The following is a 22897-nucleotide window of genomic DNA, read 5'->3' as shown; positions in this document are numbered from 1 at the left end:
ATCTAGCTCTGAAAAAATATTTGGGCTTCTAGCAGTGTGTGGGACTTGGTCTATTAGTCCATCTATACTGACCTCCATCAGGTTGCAAATTAAAAATAATTTTTTTCTGCATCTAGCTCTGAAAAAATATTTGGGCTTCTAGCAGTGTGTGGGACTTGGTCTATTAGTCCATCTATACTGACCTCCATCAGGTTGCAAATTAAAAATAATTTTTTTCTTCATTTAGCTCTGAAAAAATATTTGGGCTTCTAGCAGTGTGTGGGACTTGTTCTATTAGTGCTTCTATACTGACCTCCAGCAGGTTGCAAATTGAATATAATTTTTTTCTGCATCTAGCTCTGAAAAAATAGTTGGGCTTCTAGCGGTGTGTGGGACTTGGTCTATTAGTCCATCTATACTGACCTCCATCAGGTTGCAAATTAAAAATAATTTTTTTCTGCATCTAGCTCTTAAAAAATATTTGGGCTTCTAGCAGTGTGTGGGACTTGGTCTATTAGTCCATCTATACTGACCTCCATCAGGTTGCAAATTAAAAATAATTTTTTTCTGCATCTAGCTCTGAAAAAATATTTGGGCTTCTAGCGGTGTGTGGGACTTGGTCTATTAGTCCATCTATACTGACCTCCATCAGGTTGCAAATTAAAAATAATTTTTTTCTGCATCTAGCTCTGAAAAAATATTTGGGCATCTAGCAGTGTGTGGGACTTGGTCTATTAGTCCATCTATACTGACCTCCATCAGGTTGCAAATTAAAAATAATTTTTTTCTGCATCTAGCTCTGAAAAAATATTTGGGCTTCTAGCGGTGTGTGGGACTTGGTCTATTAGTCCATCTATACTGACCTCCATCAGGTTGCAAATGAAAAATAATTTTTTTCTGCATCTAGCTCTGAAAAAATATTTGGGCTTCTAGCAGTGTGTGGGACTTGGTCTATTAGTCCATCTATACTGACCTCCATCAGGTTGCAAATTAAAAATAATTTTTTTCTGCATCTAGCTCTGAAAAAATATTTGGGCTTCTAGCAGTGTGTGGGACTTGGTCTATTAGTCCATCTATACTGACCTCCATCAGGTTGCAAATTCAAAATAATTTTTTTCTGCATCTAACCCAGCCAATAGTTTTGGCCTAATACCACAGTTTCGCCACTCAGCTCTGCTCGGTTACCATCCATTGTTTTTTTGTGCAAACAACTCCAGAGTTGTGAATTAGTTAACCACCAAAATGAGTGGAAAAAGGCCTGCTGCTGGTGGAAAGGGGAATAGGCGTGTTGGGAAGGGGAAAAAAGGTTGTGTCCGTGGGGTAGGTGTTAAAGCAACAGTAACATCTGCAGAAGAAAGACCATCTTCCAGCCAAACTAAAATGTCTACTTCTTTTAGCGGACAATGTGATAAGATCCCTTTCTTACGGCCACGCCAATCGCTACAAATTCCAGATGAGGCACAAAAACAGCAGGTGCTTCAACGGATATCAAGTGCTCCTTTAAGTGGGCTCTCCTCCACATCAACTTCAACATCACAAATACTCCAGTCCTCAAAGGTGTCACCCAAATCGCACTTGCTTCCTCACAGCTCCCAAATCTCCAGCTGCCCGTCTGAGTATGAGGTAGAACAGATGGTTGAGTCTGCAGAGCTGTTTACTCATACTATAGCCTGGGAATCAGAGGTCGACTCCAGTGCTTCTGTGAATCCAGACGAGGAAATGATCTGCACTGATGCCCAGAATCTTTATGAGTCGGATCCAGGACCAGACGCAGAAGGTTCTGACCATAATGTAGACCCTCATTCCCAAACTGTAACTCCTGTTGGTGGAGACAATGAGGAAGACGATGATAAGACTCAAATACCTGATTGGAGCGACAACTTTAGTTTTTTGTCAGGGCAGGAACAGGTTGGCTCTGAGGATGACGGGTGTGATAACGCACAGGGTGATGATGATGAGGTCGGAGATCCCACTTACTGTCAACCCACAGTCAGCCAAGAGATGAGGTCAGCAGAGGAGGTGGAGGAAGATGCTAGTGACGACGAGGTCAGGTTGCGCCTTCCTGGACAGAGACGTAGTACTGGAAGCACGTCAACAACTGCATCCTCAAACACAACTCTGCCTCTCACCACAAGTCGTGGTGGCTCTTCAGGTCGCATGGGTGCTAAGCCTTGCATAGCCTGGGCAATTTTTCAGATCGATAAAGATGACCCAACTCGTGTTATCTGTAACATTTGTCAGCAAAAGCTAAGTAGAGGCCAAAAAATACATAGTTTGAGTACTTCATGCATGAACCGGCACATGGACATGAAGCCTAAGTTGCAGTGGGAAGCTCAGTGTGCTACAATGCGGCCTAGCCGGCCGGGCCAATCACCGTCTGCCATATCTTGTGCATCCGCGGCCTCTTCATCCTCTGTGACTGGGGGGACAGCAGTCACACCTGTTTTGGGGCGCAGACCTGCCACCTCTTTACCCGCAACAGCCAGCGTGATTGGCAGGTCATCATTTTCTTTGGAGGTGGTAACACCAGCTGGTGTTGAGCGCTGTCCGACATCGATAGCACCACCTTTGGATCAAGGCAACCTAACATGTCCGCCTGCATCTTCCTCACAGACCGGCAGTTTGCCGGGGACACCCTTATCAACCCCGTCTAAGCACAATAGCCAGCCCTCGGTCCCTCAGATGTGGACAAGTAAAAGACCATTTCCTCCTAGCCATGAGAAAGCTAAGAGGTTGAATTTCACCATCTGCAAGCTCTTGGCTACAGAAATGCTGCCTTTCCGCCTGGTGGACACAGAGGATTTTCGAGACCTTATGTCCGTCGCAGTGCCCCAGTACCAGATGCCCAGTCGGCACTACTTCTCAAAGAAAGGTGTGCCTGCGCTCCACCAGCATGTCGCACACAACATCACCGCTTCTTTGAGAAACTCTGTGTGTGACAGGGTGCATTTCACCACAGACACTTGGACGAGTAGGCATGGACAGGGGCGTTACATGTCGCTGACTGGGCACTGGGTAACTATGGTGACAGCAGGACAAGGGGCTGCTGTCCAAGTCTTGCCGTCCCCACAAGTTGTGCGTCAATCCTCTTTATGTCAAAGTTCCTCCACTGCTTCTGCCTCCTCAACCTCCTCTCGGTCTTCCACCTGCACCCAAAGCCTGTCTGGTCATGCCACAAGCTTTCTAACTGCGCAGAAGGGATCCTGCACACCTCCTTACTATGCTGGCAGTAGGGCTCAACGTCATCAGGCGGTTTTTACATTGAAATGTCTGGGAAATGTGAGTCACACAGCTGAGGAGTTGTGGTCAGCTCTGGAGAACCAATTTCATGAATGGTTGTCTCCACTGGACCTGAAACCAGGGAAGGCCGTGTGCGACAATGCTGCAAACCTGGGTGCGGCCCTTCGCCGGGGCAATGTCACACACGTGCCTTGTATGGCTCACGTGTTGAACCTGGTTGTCCAGCAATTTTTAGCCCACTATCCCAGACTAGATGGCCTTCTGCAGAGGGCACGGTCGCTGTGTGCTCACTTCCGCCGTTCGCATCCCGCAGCTCAGTGACTTACATCTCTACAGAAGTCGTTGGGCCTGCCACTTCACCGGCTAAAATGCGATGTGCCTACCCGGTGGAATTCAACTCTGCACATGTTGCAGCGACTGTGGCAGCACCGACAAGCCCTGGTGCAATACGTTCTGACGTATAGCCTGGGCCAACGAGATCCAGAGGTGGGGCAAATCACGCTGGAGGAGTGGTCTCAGATCAGGGACCTATGCACCCTTCTGCACAGTTTTGAAATGGCGACGAAGATGTTTAGTGCTGACGATGCCATTATCAGCATGACTATTCCGGTGATTTACATGCTGGAGCACATGTTAAACAGAATTCGGAGTCAGGTGGTGGCACAAGAGGAGGTGGAGGAAGTAGAGGAGGAGGAGTTGTATGCGGAAGGGCTAACATCTGCAAGGTCCAGACGGTCGGCAGCACCAAGGCGGCAGGCATGTGAGGGTGGGGGAGATGGTTTTACCAGGGCGCATGGTAGCAGCCAAACTAGTGAGGAAGGTGCAGGAGCCCAGGAAGAAGTGGAGGACGAACTGATGGAGGACTCATCAGATGAGGGAGACCTTGATCACATTTCTGTTGTGCGAGGTTGGGGGGAGAGGACAGAGGAAGGAAGCATGATTGTTACCTTGCCACCAACACAACAGGGACTTGGTGCTCCTGGATGCGCAACACACATGAGTGCCTTCTTGCTGCACTACCTGCAACATGACCCTCGAATTGTGAGAATTAGAAATAATCCTGACTACTGGGTTGCCACACTGTTAGATCCCCGAAACAAAAGTAAATTTGCAGAAATTATTCCTGCCATAGAAAGGGATGCACGCATGCAGGAGTATCAGCAGAGACTGTTGCAGAATCTTACATGTGCTTTTCCACAAAATACCAGTGGTGCACGTAGTGAATCTCACAGTTCCAACTTGCCAACCGTGGGACCGTCAAGTGTTCAGCACTCAAACCGTAACAGAACCACAGTATCTGCTGGTAACATCAATTTTGCGGAATCATTTCACCACTTTTTTAGCCCATCCTTTGCAAGGCCACAGGAGACAAGAAGTCTGACACATAGTCAACGCCTAGAGACGATGGTACAGGAGTATCTCCAAGTAAACATTGAAGCCACGACTGTGTCACTGGACCCTTGCTCTTTTTGGCTTCCAATCTGGATAAATGGCCGGAGCTAGCCACTTACGCCTTGGAGATCTTGTCATGCCCCGCAGCCAGCGTTCTGTCTGAACGTGTGTTCAGCGCTGCTGGTGGTGTGCTGACAGATAAGCGCACGCGGCTCTCCACTGATAATGTAGACAGACTCACGTTCATAAAGATGAACAAATCATGGATCCGAAACGACTTTTCTACCCCTGTGTCATCCTGGGGAGAGTAAAAGCTTGATGATTGGTTAAAATCACCCTACCAACCGTTTTAAGCTTTCAAATTACTAATCATGTTTATCTGTATCTTGACTGGAAAATAATTTGGGCTTTGTAGCAGTGTGCAGCACTGATCCTATTAGGCCATCTATACTAAAGCTTCACCAGATTTAAAATTAAAAATAATTTTTAGCTGCATCTAGCCCGGAAAATAATTTTGGGGCTCCGAGATGCGCAAGGCACATAAGTGCCTTCTTGCTGCACTACCTGCAGCATGACCCTCATATTGTCAGAATTCGAAGTAATCATGACTACTGGGTTGCCACACTCTTAGATCCCCCAAACTTTTCGATCAACCTTTTCATTTTAATAAAGACCAAAAAAATGGTCATTTTTGAAATTATAAGCATTAGCAGGTTGTTAGAAACTGAAATCAAACAGTTTTCAACTCAAAACTTTATTCTAGGTGATGTTACATTTTCACATAGGACCCCTTGTTCGAAAGGAGCTTCTGAACTCTCTCGTCCATTGAATTTGTCAGGTTTTGGATGGTTTCTGCTTCAATTGTTTTGCATGAGGACAGAATACCCTCCCAGAGCTGTTGCTTAGATGTGAACTGCCTCCCGCCATCATAGACACTCCTTTTAATGATGCTCCAAAGGTTCTGAATGGGGTAGAGGTCAGGGGAGCATGGGGGTCACACCATAAGTTTGTCCCCTTTTATGCCCATATCAGCCAGAGATGCAGATGTTTTATGTGCAGCATGAGATGGTGCATTATCATGCAGAAAAATGATCTTGCTGTGAAATACACGGTTCTTCTTCTTGAACCATGGCAGGAAGTGCTGTTTGAGAAAATCCACATACATTATGGAGTTCATCTTTAGCGCCTTCAGGGATCCTAAAGGGGCCGACAATCTCTCTCCCCATGATTCCAGCCCAAAACATTACTCCACCTCCTCCTTGTTGGCGCTGTAGCCGTGTTTGCGTGGGGTGTCCATCAACCAGCCATCCTCCACTCAATCCATCTGGACCATCGAGCGCTGCACGGCACTCATCCGTGAACAAAACAGTTTTGAAATCAGTCTTCATGTAATGTTTGGCCCACTGGAGCACACCACCAGCAGCGCTGAACACACGTTCAGACAGAACACTGGCTGCGGGGCATGACAAGATCTCCAAGGCGTAAGTGGCTAGCTCCGGCCATTTATCCAGATTGGAAGCCCAAAAAGAGCAAGGGTCCAGTGACACAGTCATGGCTTCAATGTTTACTTGGAGATACTCCTGTACCATCGTCTCTAGGCGTTGTCTATGTGTCAGACTTCTTGTCTCCTGTGGCCTTGCAAAGGATGGGCTAAAAAAGTGGTGAAATGATTCCGCAAAATTGATGTTACCAGCAGATACTGTGGTTCTGTTACGGTTTGAGTGCTGAACACTTGACGGTCCCACGGTTGGCAAGTTGGAACTGTGAGATTCACTACGTGCACCACTGGTGTTTTGTGGAAAAGCACATGTAAGATTCTGCAACAGTCTCTGCTGATACTCCTGCATGCGTGCATCCCTTTCTATGGCAGGAATAATTTCGGCAAATTTACTTTTGTACCGGGGATCTAACAGTGTGGCAACCCAGTAGTCAGGATTATTTCTAATTCTCACAATTCGAGGGTCATGTTGCAGGTAGTGCAGCAAGAAGGCACTCATGTGTGTTGCGCATCCAGGAGCACCAAGTCCCTGTTGTGTTGGTGGCGAGGTAACAATCATGCTTCCTTCCTCTGTCCTCTCCCCCCAACCTCGCACAACAGAAATGTGATCAAGGTCTCCCTCATCTGATGAGTCTTCCATCAGTTCGTCATCCACTTCTTCCTGGGCTCCTGCACCTTCCTCACTAGTTTGGCTGCTACCATGCGCCCTGGTAAAACCATCTCCCCCACCCTCACATGCCTGCCGCCTTGGTGCTGCCGACCGTCTGGACCTTGCAGATGTTAGCCCTTCCGCATACAACTCCTCCTCCTCTACTTCCTCCACCTCCTCTTGTGCCAACACCTGACTCCGAATTCTGTTTAACATGTGCTCCAGCATGTAAATCACCGGAATAGTCATGCTGATAATGGCATCATCAGCACTAAACATCTTCGTCGCCATTTCAAAACTGTGCAGAAGGGTGCATAGGTCCCTGATCTGAGACCACTCCTCCAGCGTGATTTGCCCCACCTCTGGATCTCGTTGGCCCAGGCTATACGTCAGAACGTATTGCACCAGGGCTTGTCGGTGCTGCCACAGTCGCTGCAACATGTGCAGAGTTGAATTCCACCGGGTAGGCACATCGCATTTTAGCCGGTGAAGTGGCAGGCCCAACGACTTCTGTAGAGATGTAAGTCGCTGAGCTGCGGGATGCGAACGGCGGAAGTGAGCACACAGCGACCGTGCCCTCTGCAGAAGGCCATCTAGTCTGGGATAGTGGGCTAAAAATTGCTGGACAACCAGGTTCAACACGTGAGCCATACAAGGCACGTGTGTGACATTTCCCCGGCGAAGGGCCGCACCCAGGTTTGCAGCATTGTCGCACACGGCCTTCCCTGGTTTCAGGTCCAGTGGAGACAACCATTCATGAAATTGGTTCTCCAGAGCTGACAACAACTCCTCAGCTGTGTGACTCACATTTCCCAGACATTTCAAAGTAAAAACCGCCTGATGACGTTGAGCCCTACAGCCAGCATAGTAAGGAGATGTGCAGGATCCCTTCTGCGCAGTTAGAAAGCTTGTGGCATGACCAGACAGGCTTTGGGTGCAGGTGGAAGACCGAGAGGAGGTTGAGGAGGCAGAAGCAGTGGAGGAACTTTGACATAAAGAGGATTGACGCACAAATCGTGGGGACGGCAAGACTTGGACAGCAGCCCCTTGTCCTGCTGTCACCATAGTTACCCAGTGCCCAGTCAGCGACATGTAACGCCCCTGTCCATGCCTACTCGTCCAAGTGTCTGTGGTGAAATGCACCCTGTCATACACAGAGTTTCTCAAAGAAGCGGTGATGTTGTGTGCGACATGCTGGTGGAGCGCAGGCACACCTTTCTTTGAGAAGTAGTGCCGACTGGGCATCTGGTACTGGGGCACTGCGACGGACATAAGGTCTCGAAAATCCTCTGTGTCCACCAGGCGGAAAGGCAGCATTTCTGTAGCCAAGAGCTTGCAGATGGTGAAATTCAACCTCTTAGCTTTCTCATGGCTAGGAGGAAATGGTCTTTTACTTGTCCACATCTGAGGGACCGAGGGCTGGCTATAGTGCTTAGACGGGGTTGATAAGGGTGTCCCCAGCAAACTGCCGGTCTGTGAGGAAGATGCAGGTGGACATGTTAGGTTGCCTTGATCCAAAGGTGGTGCTATCGATGTCGGACAGCGCTCAACACCAGCTGGTGTTACCACCTCCAAAGAAAATGATGACCTGCCAATCACGCTGGCTGTTGCGGGTAAAGAGGTGGCAGGTCTGCGCCCCAAAACTGGTGTGACTGCTGTCCCCCCAGTCACAGAGGATGAAGAGGCCGCGGATGCACAAGATATGGCAGACGGTGGTTGGCCCGGCCGACTAGGCCGCATTGTAGCACACTGAGCTTCCCACTGCAACTTATGCTTCATGTCCATGTGCCGGTTCATGCATGAAGTACTCAAACTATATATTTTTTGGCCTCTACTTAGCTTTTGCTGACAAATGTTACAGATAATACGAGTTGGGTCATCTTTATCGATCTGAAAAAATGCCCAGGCTATGCAAGGCTTAGCACCCATGTGACCTGAAGAGCCACCACGACTTGTGGTGAGAGGCAGAGTTGTGTCTGAGGATGCAGTTGTTGACGTGCTTCCAGTACTACGTCTCTGTCCAGGAAGGCGCAACCTGACCTCGTCGTCACTAGCATCTTCCTCCACCTCTTCTGCTGACCTCATCTCTTGGCTGACTGTGGGTTGACAGTAAGTGGGATCTCCAACCTCATCATCATCACCCTGTGCGTTATCACACCCGTCGTCCTCAGAGCCAACCTGTTCCTGCCCTGACAAAAAACTAAAGTTGTCGCTCCAATCAGGTATTTGAGTCTCATCATCGTCTTCCTCATTGTCTCCACCAACAGGAGTTACAGTTTGGGAATGAGGGTCTACATTATGGTCAGAACCTTCTGCGTCTGGTCCTGGATCCGACTCATAAAGATTCTGGGCATCAGTGCAGATCATTTCCTCGTCTGGATTCACAGAAGCGCTGGAGTCGACCTCTGATTCCCAGGCTATAGTATGAGTAAACAGCTCTGCAGACTCAACCATCTGTTCTACCTCATACTCAGACGGGCAGCTGGAGATTTAGGAGCTGTGAGGAAGCAAGTGCGATTGGGGTGACACCTTTGAGGACTGGAGTATTTGTGATGTTGAAGTTGATGTGGAGGAGAGCCCACTTAAAGGAGCACTTGATATCCGTTGAAGCACCTGCTGTTTTTGTGCCTCATCTGGAATTTGTAGCGATTGGCGTGGCCGTAAGAAAGGGATCTTATCACATTGTCGCTAAAAGAAGTAGACATTTTAGTTTGGCTGGAAGATGGTCTTTCTTCTGCAGATGTTACTGTTGCTTTAACACCTACCCCACGGACACAACCTTTTTTCCCCTTTCCAACACGCCTATTCCCCTTTCCACCAGCAGCAGGCCTTTTTCCACTCATTTTGGTGGTTAACTAATTCACAACTCTGGAGTTGTTTGCACAAAAAAACAATGGATGGGAACCGAGCAGAGCTGAGTGGCCAAACTGTGGTATTAGGCCAAAACTATTGGCTGGGTTAGATGCAGAAAAAAATTATATTCGATTTGCAACCTGATGGAGGTCAGTATAGATGGACTAATAGAACAAGTCCCACACACAGCTAGAAGCCCAAATATTTTTTCAGAGGTAGATGCAGAAAAAATATATATTCAGTTTGCAACCTGATGGAGGTCAGTATAGAAGGACTAATAGAGAAAGTCCCACACACTGCTAGAAGGCCAAATATTTTTTCAGAGCTAGATGCAGACAAAAAATTATTTTGAATTTGCAACCTGATGAAGGTCAGTATAGGTGGACTAATAGAACAAGTCCCACACACTGCTAGAAGGCCAAATATTTTTTCAGAGCTAGATGCAGAAAAAAATTATATTCAGTTTGCAACCTGATGGAGGTCAGTATAGATGGACTAATAGAACAAGTCCCACACACAGCTAGAAGCCCAAATATTTTTTCAGAGGTAGATGCAGAAAAAAATTATATTCAGTTTGCAACCTGATGGAGGTCTGTATAGATGGATTAATAGAACAAGTCCCACACACAGCTAGAAGCCCAATATTTTTTCAAAGGTAGATGCAGAAAAAAAATTATTTTTAATTTGCAACCTGATGGAGGTCAGTATAGATGGACTAATAGAGAAAGTCCCACACACTGCTAGAAGGTCAAATATTTTTTCAGAGCTAGATGCAGAAAAAAATTATATTCAGTTTGCAACCTGATGGAGGTCAGTATAGATGGACTAATAGAACAAGTCCCACACACAGCTAGAAGGCCAAATATTTTTTCAGAGCTAGATGCAGATAAAAATTATTTTTAATTTGCAACCTGATGGAGGTCAGTATAGATGGACTAATAGAGAAAGTCCCACACACTGCTAGAAGGCCAAATATTTTTTCAGAGCTAGATGCAGAAAAAAATTATATTCAGTTTGCAACCTGATGGAGGTCTGTATAGATGGATTAATAGAACAAGTCCCACACACAGCTAGAAGCCCAATATTTTTTCAAAGGTAGATGCAGAAAAAAAATTATTTTTAATTTGCAACCTGATGGAGGTCAGTATAGATGGACTAATAGAGAAAGTCCCACACACTGCTAGAAGGTCAAATATTTTTTCAGAGCTAGATGCAGAAAAAAATTATATTCAGTTTGCAACCTGATGGAGGTCAGTATAGATGGACTAATAGAACAAGTCCCACACACAGCTAGAAGCCCAAATATTTTTTCAGAGGTAGATGCAGATAAAAATTATTTTTAATTTGCAACCTGATGGAGGTCAGTATAGATGGACTAATAGAGAAAGTCCCACACACTGCTAGAAGGCCAAATATTTTTTCAGAGCTAGATGCAGATAAAAATTATTTTTAATTTGCAACCTGATGGAGGTCAGTATAGATGGACTAATTGAGAAAGTCCCACACACTGCTAGAAGGCCAAATATTTTTTCAGAGCTAGATGCAGAAAAAAATTATATTCAGTTTGCAACCTGATGGAGGTCAGTATAGATGGACTAATAGAACAAGTCCCACACACAGCTAGAAGGCCAAATATTTTTTCAGAGCTAGATGCAGATAAAAATTATTTTTAATTTGCAACCTGATGGAGGTCAGTATAGATGGACTAATAGAGAAAGTCCCACACACTGCTAGAAGGCCAAATATTTTTTCAGAGCTAGAGGCAGATAAAAATAATTTTTAATTTACAACCTGATGGAGGTCAGTATAGATGGACTAATAGAGAAAGTCCCACACACTGCTAGAAGGCCAAATATTTTTTCAGAGCTAGATGCAGATAAAAATTATTTTTAATTTGCAACCTGATGGAGGTCAGTATAGATGGACTAATAGAAAAAGTCGCACACACTGCTAGAAGGCCAATATTTTTTCAGAGCTAGATGCAGAATAAAAATATATTCAGTTTGCAACCTGATGGAGGTCTGTATAGATGGACTAATAGAACAAGTCCCACACACTGCTAGAAGGCCAAATATTTTTTCAGAGCTAGATGCAGATAAAAATTATTTTTAATTTGCAACCTGATGGAGGTCAGTATAGATGGACTAATAGAGAAAGTCCCACACACTGCTAGAAGGCCAAATATTTTTTCAGAGCTAGATGCAGAAAAAAATTATATTCAGTTTGCAACCTGATGGAGGTCTGTATAGATGGATTAATAGAACAAGTACCACACACAGCTAGAAGCCCAATATTTTTTCAGAGGTAGATGCAGAAAAAAAATATATTCAGTTTGCAACCTGATGGAGGTCTGTATAGATGGATTAATATAACAAGTCCCACACACAGCTAGAAGCCCAAATATTTTTTCAGAGGTAGATGCCGAAAAAAAATATATTCAGTTTGCAACCTGATGGAGGTCAGTATAGATGGACTAATAGAGAAAGTCCCACACACTGCTAGAAGGCCAAATATTTTTTCAGAGCTAGATGCAGAAAAAAATTATATTCAGTTTGCAACCTGATGGAGGTCAGTATAGATGGACTAATAGAACAAGTCCCACACACCGCTAGAAGCCCAAATATTTTTTCAGAGGTAGATGCAGATAAAAATTATTTTTAATTTGCAACCTGATGGAGGTCAGTATAGATGGACTAATAGAGAAAGTCCCACACACTGCTAGAAGGCCAAATATTTTTTCAGAGCTAGATGCAGATAAAAATTATTTTTAATTTGCAACCTGATGGAGGTCAGTATAGATGGACTAATAGAGAAAGTCCCACACACTGCTAGAAGGCCAAATATTTTTTCAGAGCTAGATGCAGAAAAAAATTATATTCAGTTTGCAACCTGATGGAGGTCAGTATAGATGGACTAATAGAATGATGCTATGCCCAAAAGATTTTACTTCACTAGGTGCAGTAAAAAAATTGGTATTTTATACACAGGGGGTATATCTTGCAACACAGATAGGCTACTCCACTGACTAACACACTCTGCAATAGGCCAAAAAGGATTAGCTTTGCTAGATTCAGCCAAATGCTGTGAAAAAAACTTGCACAGCACTGGCACAGACCTGCCTGGCAAAAACTGATAGGAACTGATGTAACCTAGTGAAAAGGACTGCAATTACAATTAGTCTTTACTCCCACAATCTATCTATTTAAGAGCACAGACCTGCCTGATAAAAGTCGTAGGAAATGCTGTAACCTAGTCCTTAAAAGGACTGCAATCACAACTATTCCCTACTCCCAAGTTATCTGTAGATTTGTGCGAAAATTGGCTTGAAATTAACAAGGTATAGCGCACACAGCAACAGCGGTGCCGTCTAACATGCAGCTGCAGCAGTGAGAAAATGGTGGCGACGGGGAAAATGGCTTGGTCTTATAGGACAAGGACATGTGACATACACTGCCAATGACACATGCCCTTGCTTGTGTGAAAAACAGCAGTTCGCTCCGTGTGTGCGCTGCTGATAGGCTGACAGACTGCACCTCCCCACTGCAAATGCGGGAAAGAGAAAAAAAAATGGAGATCTTCATTATTCCTGCAGAGATCCATCCCCTGGCCTTCCCCCCACCCCGCTATACACTCAAACTGCGTATTAACATTAATTTTCATCATTACTGAGAAAAAATCCAGTTATGATTTTGGTGCACGAACAGTTATCGAACATAACCTCGAACAGCCGAATTTTTCTCAAATCGTTCGTGTTCGCCGAACGGCTCGGACACCGCCCAAAACAGCTCGAATTTGAGATTGGCGAACAGTTCGAGTAGAACAACGCTCTTCTCTAGTCACGGCACTTGACGGCAGAGCAGGCAGAAGTCTCTAGGTTAGCAGACGGGTGGTCACGGCACGTGACAGCAGAGCCTCCTGGTAGGCTAGCAGGTAACAGGCAGGTAACAGGCGAGTGCTCCCAGGTGAGTGGGCTAGCAGGAATGGCAGGTAGAAGGTCGTAACTGGTAGGTGCTTCCGGGTAAGCGGGCGGACTTGCCCATAGACAGACTGGCGGGTTGAACGGAGGACAGACTGTCGGGCTGGAGAGAAGTCAGACTGGCGAACTGTAACAGAAGTCAGACTGGCAACTGGACCTGAGGGCTGAAGCAGAGGTAAGTATGCTGTGCATCAACTTTTGCTCGGGCACCTCCATTTTAGAGGAGGTGCCTTATATATGGGAGGTCCTCCGGCTATTTGCCGGGGACTCCTTAGGACAGCGTGCGCGGCCCCTTTAAGAGAGAGGGAGCGCGCGCGCCCTAAACACAGTGCCCGGGAAGTTGCGCGTGCTGGCAGCAGCAGGAAGAGGTGCGCAGGAGGACGTCACGCGGGGAGCAGGGAGGTGAGAGGGACAGCGTCTCTGCCTCGCAGGGGGCAGAGACGCCGATGCTACAGTACCCCCCCTTTATGCCCCCTCTTTTTTAGGCCAGAAAGAAATTTTTCAAGGAGAAGCGGGGCATGGATGTTCTCCCTGGGTTCCCAAGTTCTCTCCTCTAGGCCAAACCCCTTCCAATCCACCAGAAAAAAGGTTTTTCCTCTTACTCTTTTGGTGGCAAGAATATTCTCTACCTCAAAAATGTCCTCAGCGGAAACCGGAGCAGGGGAAGAACTTGGTTTGTTGGAAAAAGAATTAAGCACAACTGGTTTGAGGAGAGATACGTGGAAGGAGTTGGGAATCCATAAGGTGGCTGGTAGTTTCAACTTGTAGGCCACTGGATTGTTTTGTTTAAGGACTTAGAATGGACCGATGAACCGAGGGCCCAACTTGTAGGAGGGTATTTTGAGCCGAACATGTTTGGAGGAGAGCCAAACCTTGTCTCCCGGACGGAATTGAGGCGGATCCAGACGTCTCTTGTCAGCATGTCTCTTCATCCGCTCAGAGGACTGAAAAAGTGCGGACCTAGTATTCTCCCAAATGAAGTCCTTAGCTAGCTCTGATGCAGACGGGAAACCAGGCAGAGGGATGAAGTGGGCCATTTGAGAGAAGCGGTCGGCGACCACCCAAATGACTGTACAACCAGCAGAGACAGGGAGGTCAGTGATAAAGTCCATAGCAATGTGTTGCCATGGGGCATCAGGTACGGGAAGAGGCAGGAGATGTCCGGCTGGTAGATGTCTGTGAACTTTGTTGCGGGCACAGGACGAACGGGCTGAGATGAAGTCTTCCACATCCTTGCGCAGGGTAGGCCACCAGTAATGCTGGGTGATGAGCAGGAAGGTCTTCTTTTGGCCAGCATGGCCGGCTAGTTTAGATGAATGACCCCAGCGAAGAACCTTCTCACGATCTGGTACTGCTACAAACGTCTTACCGGGTGGAAGACGAGTCAGATCCAAGGGGGCCACCTTCATCACCTTGGCGGGGTCGATGATGTGCATAGGCTCCTCCTCTTGATCGGAGGACAGGAAGGATCGGGACAAGGCGTCGGCTTTGACATTCTAGTCCGCCGGGCGGAAATGTAGGATGAAGTCGAAGCGGGCGAAGAACAAAGACCACCGGGCCTGACGCGGATTGAGTCTTTGGGCATTTTGGAGATATGCCAGATTTTTGTGATCCGTATAGATGATCACCGGGTATAGAGCCCCTTCCAGCAGGTAGCGCCACTCCTCCAGTGCCAATTTAAGGGCTAACAATTCTCCATCTCCAATGGAGTAGTTGCGCTCAGACGAGGAGAAGAGTTTGGAGAAGAAACCACAGGTTATCATTCTCCTGGAAGAAGACTTTTGGGTGAGCACTTCTCCGGCTCCGGAGGAGGAAGCATCAACCTCCAGGTAGAATTGTTTGTCGCAGTCCAGACTGTGCAGTACCGGGGCAGAGGAGAAGGCTTGCTTTAAGGAGAGGAAGGCCTCCTCAGCTTCGGGCGGCCATACCTTAGGATTTGCTCCCTTACGGGTGAGCGCAGATATGGGAGCAGTCCGGAAAGAGAAGTGCTGAATGAAGAGACAATAGTAGTTGGCGAAGCCCAGGAATTGCTGAATCGCCTTCAACCCCTCTGGACAGGGCCACTTTAGCACAGCAGAGAGCTTCTCGGGATCCATTCGTAAGCCTGTCTGGGAGATAACGTAGCCCAGGAATGGAAGAGAGGTCTGCTCGAAGAGGCACTTCTCGTATTTTGCATAGAGGTGGTTCTGCCTGAGCCTAAGCAGGACCTGACGAACATCCCTCCGGTGTGTAGGAAGATCTGGAGAGAAGACCAAGATATCGTCCAGGTATACCACCACGCAGGAGTAGAGAAGATCACGGAAGATGTCGTTGACCATTTCTTGGAAGACAGCAGGAGCATTGCAGAGACTGAAGGGCATCACACGGTATTCATAGTGACCGTCCCGGGTATTGAATGCCGTCTTCCACTCATCTCCCTGACGGATTCGGACCAGGTTATAAGCTCCACGTAGATCCAGCTTGGAGAAGATCCTGGCGCCCTTAAGGCGATCAAATAATTCGGAGATGAGCGGCAGGGGATATTTGTTTTTTACCGTTGTCAGATTGAGTCCTCTATAATCAATACAGCGGCGCAGCGAGCCATCCTTCTTCTTGACAAAGAAGAATCCGGATTCAGCCGGGGAGGTAGATTTCCGGATGAATCCCATAGCCAGATTTTCCTCTATGTACTCAGACATGGCCCGGGTTTCGGCCGCCGACAATGGGTAAATACGCCCACGGGGTGGAGTGGCGCCAGGTACCAGGTCGATCGGGCAATCATATGGCCTATGAGGTGGCAGTGTCTCTGCTTCCTTTTTACCGAAGACATCTGCGTAGGACCAGTAAGGAGCCGGTAGAAAGGGTAAATTAGCTGGGGTAGGTGGTGGACGAGTCAGGCGAACCGGAATCAGGCAGGTCCTATGGCAGTCCTGCCCCCACCGGAGTACTTCACCGGATTGCCAGTTCAGCACGGGTTCATGTATCTGGAGCCAGGGTAGACCTAGCAATAGGGAGTGAGAGAGTCCGAACAGCAAATGGAAGGAGATTTTCTCTGAGTGCAGCATTCCCACATGCAGGGTTAGGGGCTCAGTGACGAGCAGGATGGTCACCGGAAGGAGTCTTCCATCCACGGAGGCGACAGACAATGGTTCAGCCAGAGGTTTGGGGGGAATTCGATATCTCTCTACCAGGGACTGGGAGATGAGGTTTCCAGCAGCTCCAGAATCCAGATGAGCAATTTCAAAGAGATGGTTCTCTCCCCAAGAGATAGAGACAGACAAAGTCAGGGATGGAGAGGGCTTACTTTTGCCTAGGACGACCTCTCCGAGCGGTTCTAGACACTGAAGTTTCCCGGCCTCTCCAGGCAGGAAGGGATCAGGTGCTCTTTTCTGCCACAATAGAAACAGCTCCCCTCGGCTCGACATGACTCTTGTCGAGATTTGACTATCTTGGTCTGGTCGATCTGCATGGGTTCGGGCGAGTGCGCCCGGGGAATGACTGGTTGAGAGGCAGGTCTCTGGGAAGTATGAGCAAGGCGGGGGAACTTTCTCTCCCTGGTGGTCTCTTTGGTGCGTTCTTGGAACCGGATGTCAATCCGGGTAGCGAGTGACACCAGGTCATCCAGGGTGGTAGGAATGTCCCGACCAGCTTACTCATCCTTAATTCAACCGGAAAGACCCTCCCAGAAGACAGAAACCAGAGCCTCGTTTTCCCAGGCAAGCTCAGAAGCGAGGGTACGGAACCGTATGGCATATTGGCCCACGGTGAGACTCCCTTGGCGGAGACGTAGCAGAGAGGAAGCTGAAGACCTTTTTCGCCCTGGTTCATCGAAGACTCTCTGGAAAGCAGCAAGGAAAGATGACAGGTCAGACACCAGGGGATCCCCTCTCTCCCACAGGGGATTTAGCCATGCCAGTGTTTCCCCAGTGAGATGGGACAAGATGAATGCCACTTTGGCCCGGTCGGAGATGAACTGATGTGCCAAGAGTTCAAAGTGCAGGGTGCACTGGTTTATGAAACCTCGAGCTAAGGCAGGGTTGCCAGCAAAACGTGGAGGTGCCGAGAGCCGGGGTCCATAGCTGGACATCATAATAGGACTAGGTTGTGGTGCCGCGGAAGCAGGTGCTGCCTGACCAGAGATGGACACAGACGGATCGGACATAGCCCCTAGGCGAGAGTTAACAGACCGCAGGAAGGGCAGGACCGACTCCTGTTGAGCCCTCTGATGTAAGACCTCCTGGTGCAAGTCGAAGATGGTGAGGGCCTGGGGGCCACCGGGTTCCATGGCCCGAGCAAACTGTTATGGGTCCGGGTGGTGGAACCTTTGTGCCGCGGTGCAAGGAGGGACCCAGAGGGGCGTAACTAAGTATCAACTCAGACCGACCCTGGTCGTACGGTGGCTAACGACACTGTGACCAGGGAGGGACCGAGCAGAGGGACCAGGTGCTACTCTGGGGATGACCTTGTAAGAGAGCAGGTGGCTCCCACGGGTCAGATGACTGGGACTGACCGGTATAGCGGAGGGGCACAACAAGCAGGCAGAAGTCTCTGGGTTAGTAGACGGGTGGTCACGGCACGTGACGGCAGAGCAGGCAGAAGTCTTTAGGTTAGCAGACGGGTGGTCACGGCACGTGACGGCAGAGCAGGCAGAAGTCTCTAGGTTAGCAGACGGGTGGTCACGGCACGTGACGACAGAGCAGGCAAAAGTCTCTAGGTTAGCAGATGGGTGGTCACGGCACATGATGGCAGAGCCTCCTGGTAGGCCAGCAGGTAACAGGCAGGTAACAGGCGAGTGCTCCCAGGTGAGCGGGCTAGCAGGCACGGCAGGTAGCAGGCAGGTAACTGCAAGGGCTTCCTGGTAAGCGGGCGGACTTGCCCATAGACAGACTGGCGGGTTGAACGGAGGACAGACTGTTGGGCTGGAGAGAAGTCAGACTGGCGAACTGGAACAGAAGTCAGGCTGGCAACAGGACCTGAGGGCTGAAGCAGAGGTAAGTATGCTGTGCATCAACTTTTGCTCGGGCACCTCCATTTTCGAGGAGGTGCCTTATATATGGGAGGTCCTCCGGCTATTGGCCGGGGACTCCTTAGGAAGGTGCGCGCGGCCCCTTTAAGAGAGAGGGAGCGCGCGCCCTAAGCACAGTGCCCGGGAAGCTGCGCGCGGCTATACGTCAGAACGTATTGCACCAGGGCTTGTCGGTGCTGCCACAGTCGCTGCAACATGTGCAGAGTTGAATTCCACCGGGTAGGCACATCGCATTTTAGCCGGTGAAGTGGCAGGCCCAACGACTTCTGTAGAGATGTAAGTCGCTGAGCTGCGTGATGCGAACGGCGAAAGTGAGCACACAGCGACCATGCCCTCTGCAGAAGGCCATCTAGTCTGGGATAGTGGGCTAAAAATTGCTGGACAACCAGGTTCAACACGTGAGCCATACAAGGCACGTGTGTGACATTGCCCCGGCGAAGGGCCGCACCCAGGTTTGCAGCATTGTCGCACACGGCCTTCCCTGGTCTCAGGTCCAGTGGAGACAACCATTCATGAAATTGGTTCTCCAGAGCTGACAACAACTCCTCAGCTGTGTGACTCACATTTCCCAGACATTTCAAAGTAAAAACCGCCTGATGACGTTGAGCCCTACAGCCAGCATAGTAAGGAGGTGTGCAGGATCCCTTCTGCGCAGTTAGAAAGCTTGTGGCATGACCAGACAGGCTTTGGGTGCAGGTGGAAGACCGAGAGGAGGTTGAGGAGGCAGAAGCAGTGGAGGAACTTTGACATAAAGAGGATTGACGCACAAATCGTGGGGACGGCAAGACTTGGACAGCAGCCCCTTGTCCTGCTGTCACCATAGTTACCCAGTGCCCAGTCAGCGACATGTAACGCCCCTGTCCATGCCTACTCGTCCAAGTGTCTGTGGTGAAATGCACCCTGTCATACACAGAGTTTCTCAAAGAAGCGGTGATGTTGTGTGCGACATGCTGGTGGAGCGCAGGCACACCTTTCTTTGAGAAGTAGTGCCGACTGGGCATCTGGTACTGGGGCACTGCGACGGACATAAGGTCTCGAAAATCCTCTGTGTCCACCAGGCGGAAAGGCAGCATTTCTGTAGCCAAGAGCTTGCAGATGGTGAAATTCAACCTCTTAGCTTTCTCATGGCTAGGAGGAAATGGTCTTTTACTTGTCCACATCTGAGGGACCGAGGGCTGGCTATAGTGCTTAGACGGGGTTGATAAGGGTGTCCCCAGAAAACTGCCGGTCTGTGAGGAAGATGCAGGTGGACATGTTAGGTTGCCTTGATCCAAAGGTGGTGCTATCGATGTCGGACAGCGCTCAACACCAGCTGGTGTTACCACCTCCAAAGAAAATGATGACCTGCCAATCACGCTGGCTGTTGCGGGTAAAGAGGTGGCAGGTCTGCGCCCCAAAACTGGTGTGACTGCTGTCCCCCCAGTCACAGAGGATGAAGAGGCCGCGGATGCACAAGATATGGCAGACGGTGGTTGGCCCGGCCGGCTAGGCCGCATTGTAGCACACTGAGCTTCCCACTGCAATTTATGCTTCATGTCCATGTGCCGGTTCATGCATGAAGTACTCAAACTATATATTTTTTGGCCTCTACTTAGCTTTTGCTGACAAATGTTACAGATAACACGAGTTGGGTCATCTTTATCGATCTGAAAAAATGCCCAGGCTATGCAAGGCTTAGCACCCATGTGACCTGAAGAGCCACCACGACTTGTGGTGAGAGGCAGAGTTGTGTCTGAGGATGCAGTTGTTGACGTGCTTCCAGTACTACGTCTCTGTCCAGGAAGGCGCAACCTGACCTCGTCGTCACTAGCATCTTCCTCCACCTCTTCTGCTGACCTCATCTCTTGGCTGACTGTGGGTTGACAGTAAGTGGGATCTCCAACCTCATCATCATCACCCTGTGCGTTATCACACCCGTCGTCCTCAGAGCCAACCTGTTCCTGCCCTGACAAAAAACTAAAGTTGTCGCTCCAATCAGGTATTTGAGTCTCATCATCGTCTTCCTCATTGTCTCCACCAACAGGAGTTACAGTTTGGGAATGAGGGTCTACATTATGGTCAGAACCTTCTGCGTCTGGTCCTGGATCCGACTCATAAAGATTCTGGGCATCAGTGCAGATCATTTCCTCGTCTGGATTCACAGAAGCGCTGGATTCGACCTCTGATTCCCAGGCTATAGTATGAGTAAACAGCTCTGCAGACTCAACCATCTGTTCTACCTCATACTCAGACGGGCAGCTGGAGATTTGGGAGCTGTGAGGAAGCAAGTGCGATTGGGGTGACACCTTTGAGGACTGGAGTATTTGTGATGTTGAAGTTGATGTGGAGGAGAGCCCACTTAAAGGAGCACTTGATATCCGTTGAAGCACCTGCTGTTTTTGTGCCTCATCTGGAATTTGTAGCGATTGGCGTGGCCGTAAGAAAGGGATCTTATCACATTGTCCGCTAAAAGAAGTAGACATTTTAGTTTGGCTGGAAGATGGTCTTTCTTCTGCAGATGTTACTGTTGCTTTAACACCTACCCCACGGACACAACCTTTTTTCCCCTTCCCAACACGCCTATTCCCCTTTCCACCAGCAGCAGGCCTTTTTCCACTCATTTTGGTGGTTAACTAATTCACAACTCTGGAGTTGTTTGCACAAAAAAACAATGGATGGGAACCGAGCAGAGCTGAGTGGCCAAACTGTGGTATTAGGCCAAAACTATTGGCTGGGTTAGATGCAGAAAAAAATTATATTCGATTTGCAACCTGATGGAGGTCAGTATAGATGGACTAATAGAACAAGTCCCACACACAGCTAGAAGGCCAAATATTTTTTCAGAGCTAGATGCAGACAAAATATTATTTTGAATTTGCAACCTGATGAAGGTCAGTATAGGTGGACTAATAGAACAAGTCCCACACACTGCTAGAAGGCCAAATATTTTTTCAGAGCTAGATGCAGAAAAAAATTATATTCAGTTTGCAACCTGATGGAGGTCAGTATAGATGGACTAATAGAACAAGTCCCACACACAGCTAGAAGCCCAAATATTTTTTCAGAGGTAGATGCAGAAAAAAATTATATTCAGTTTGCAACCTGATGGAGGTCTGTAAAGATGGATTAATAGAACAAGTCCCACACACAGCTAGAAGCCCAATATTTTTTCAAAGGTAGATGCAGAAAAAAAATTATTTTTAATTTGCAACCTGATGGAGGTCAGTATAGATGGACTAATAGAGAAAGTCCCACACACTGCTAGAAGGCCAAATATTTTTTCAGAGCTAGATGCAGAAAAAAATTATATTCAGTTTGCAACCTGATGGAGGTCAGTATAGATGGACTAATAGAACAAGTCCCACACACAGCTAGAAGCCCAAATATTTTTTCAGAGGTAGATGCAGATAAAAATTATTTTTAATTTGCAACCTGATGGAGGTCAGTATAGATGGACTAATAGAGAAAGTCCCACACACTGCTAGAAGGCCAAATATTTTTTCAGAGCTAGAGGCAGATAAAAATAATTTTTAATTTGCAACCTGATGGAGGTCAGTATAGATGGACTAATAGAGAAAGTCCCACACACTGCTAGAAGGCCAAATATTTTTTCAGAGCTAGATGCAGATAAAAATTATTTTTAATTTGCAACCTGATGGAGGTCAGTATAGATGGACTAATAGAAAAAGTCCCACACACTGCTAGAAGGCCAATATTTTTTCAGAGCTAGATGCAGAAAAAAAATATATTCAGTTTGCAACCTGATGGAGGTCTGTATAGATGGACTAATAAAACAAGTCCCACACACTGCTAGAAGGCCAAATATTTTTTCAGAGCTAGATGCAGATAAAAATTATTTTTAATTTGCAACCTGATGGAGGTCAGTATAGATGGACTAATAGAACAAGTCCCACACACAGCTAGAAGCCCAAATATTTTTTCAGAGGTAGATGCAGATAAAAATTATTTTTAATTTGCAACCTGATGGAGGTCAGTATAGATGGACTAATAGAGAAAGTCCCACACACTGCTAGAAGGCCAAATATTTTTTCAGAGCTAGATGCAGATAAAAATTATTTTTAATTTGCAACCTGATGGAGGTCAGTATAGATGGACTAATAGAGAAAGTCCCACACACTGCTAGAAGGCCAAATATTTTTTCAGAGCTAGATGCAGAAAAAAATTATATTCAGTTTGCAACCTGATGGAGGTCAGTATAGATGGACTAATAGAATGATGCTATGCCCAAAAGATTTTACTTCACTAGGTGCAGTAAAAAAATTGGTATTCTATACACAGGTGGTATATCTTGCAACACAGATAGGC

Source organism: Phyllobates terribilis, unplaced genomic scaffold (assembly GCF_046119375.1).
Source record: "Phyllobates terribilis strain yellow unplaced genomic scaffold, ASM4611937v1 Scaffold_4__5_contigs__length_816908805, whole genome shotgun sequence".
Taxonomy (NCBI): Eukaryota; Metazoa; Chordata; class Amphibia; order Anura; family Dendrobatidae; genus Phyllobates; species Phyllobates terribilis.
Note: the sequence above shows the minus strand (reverse complement) of the source record.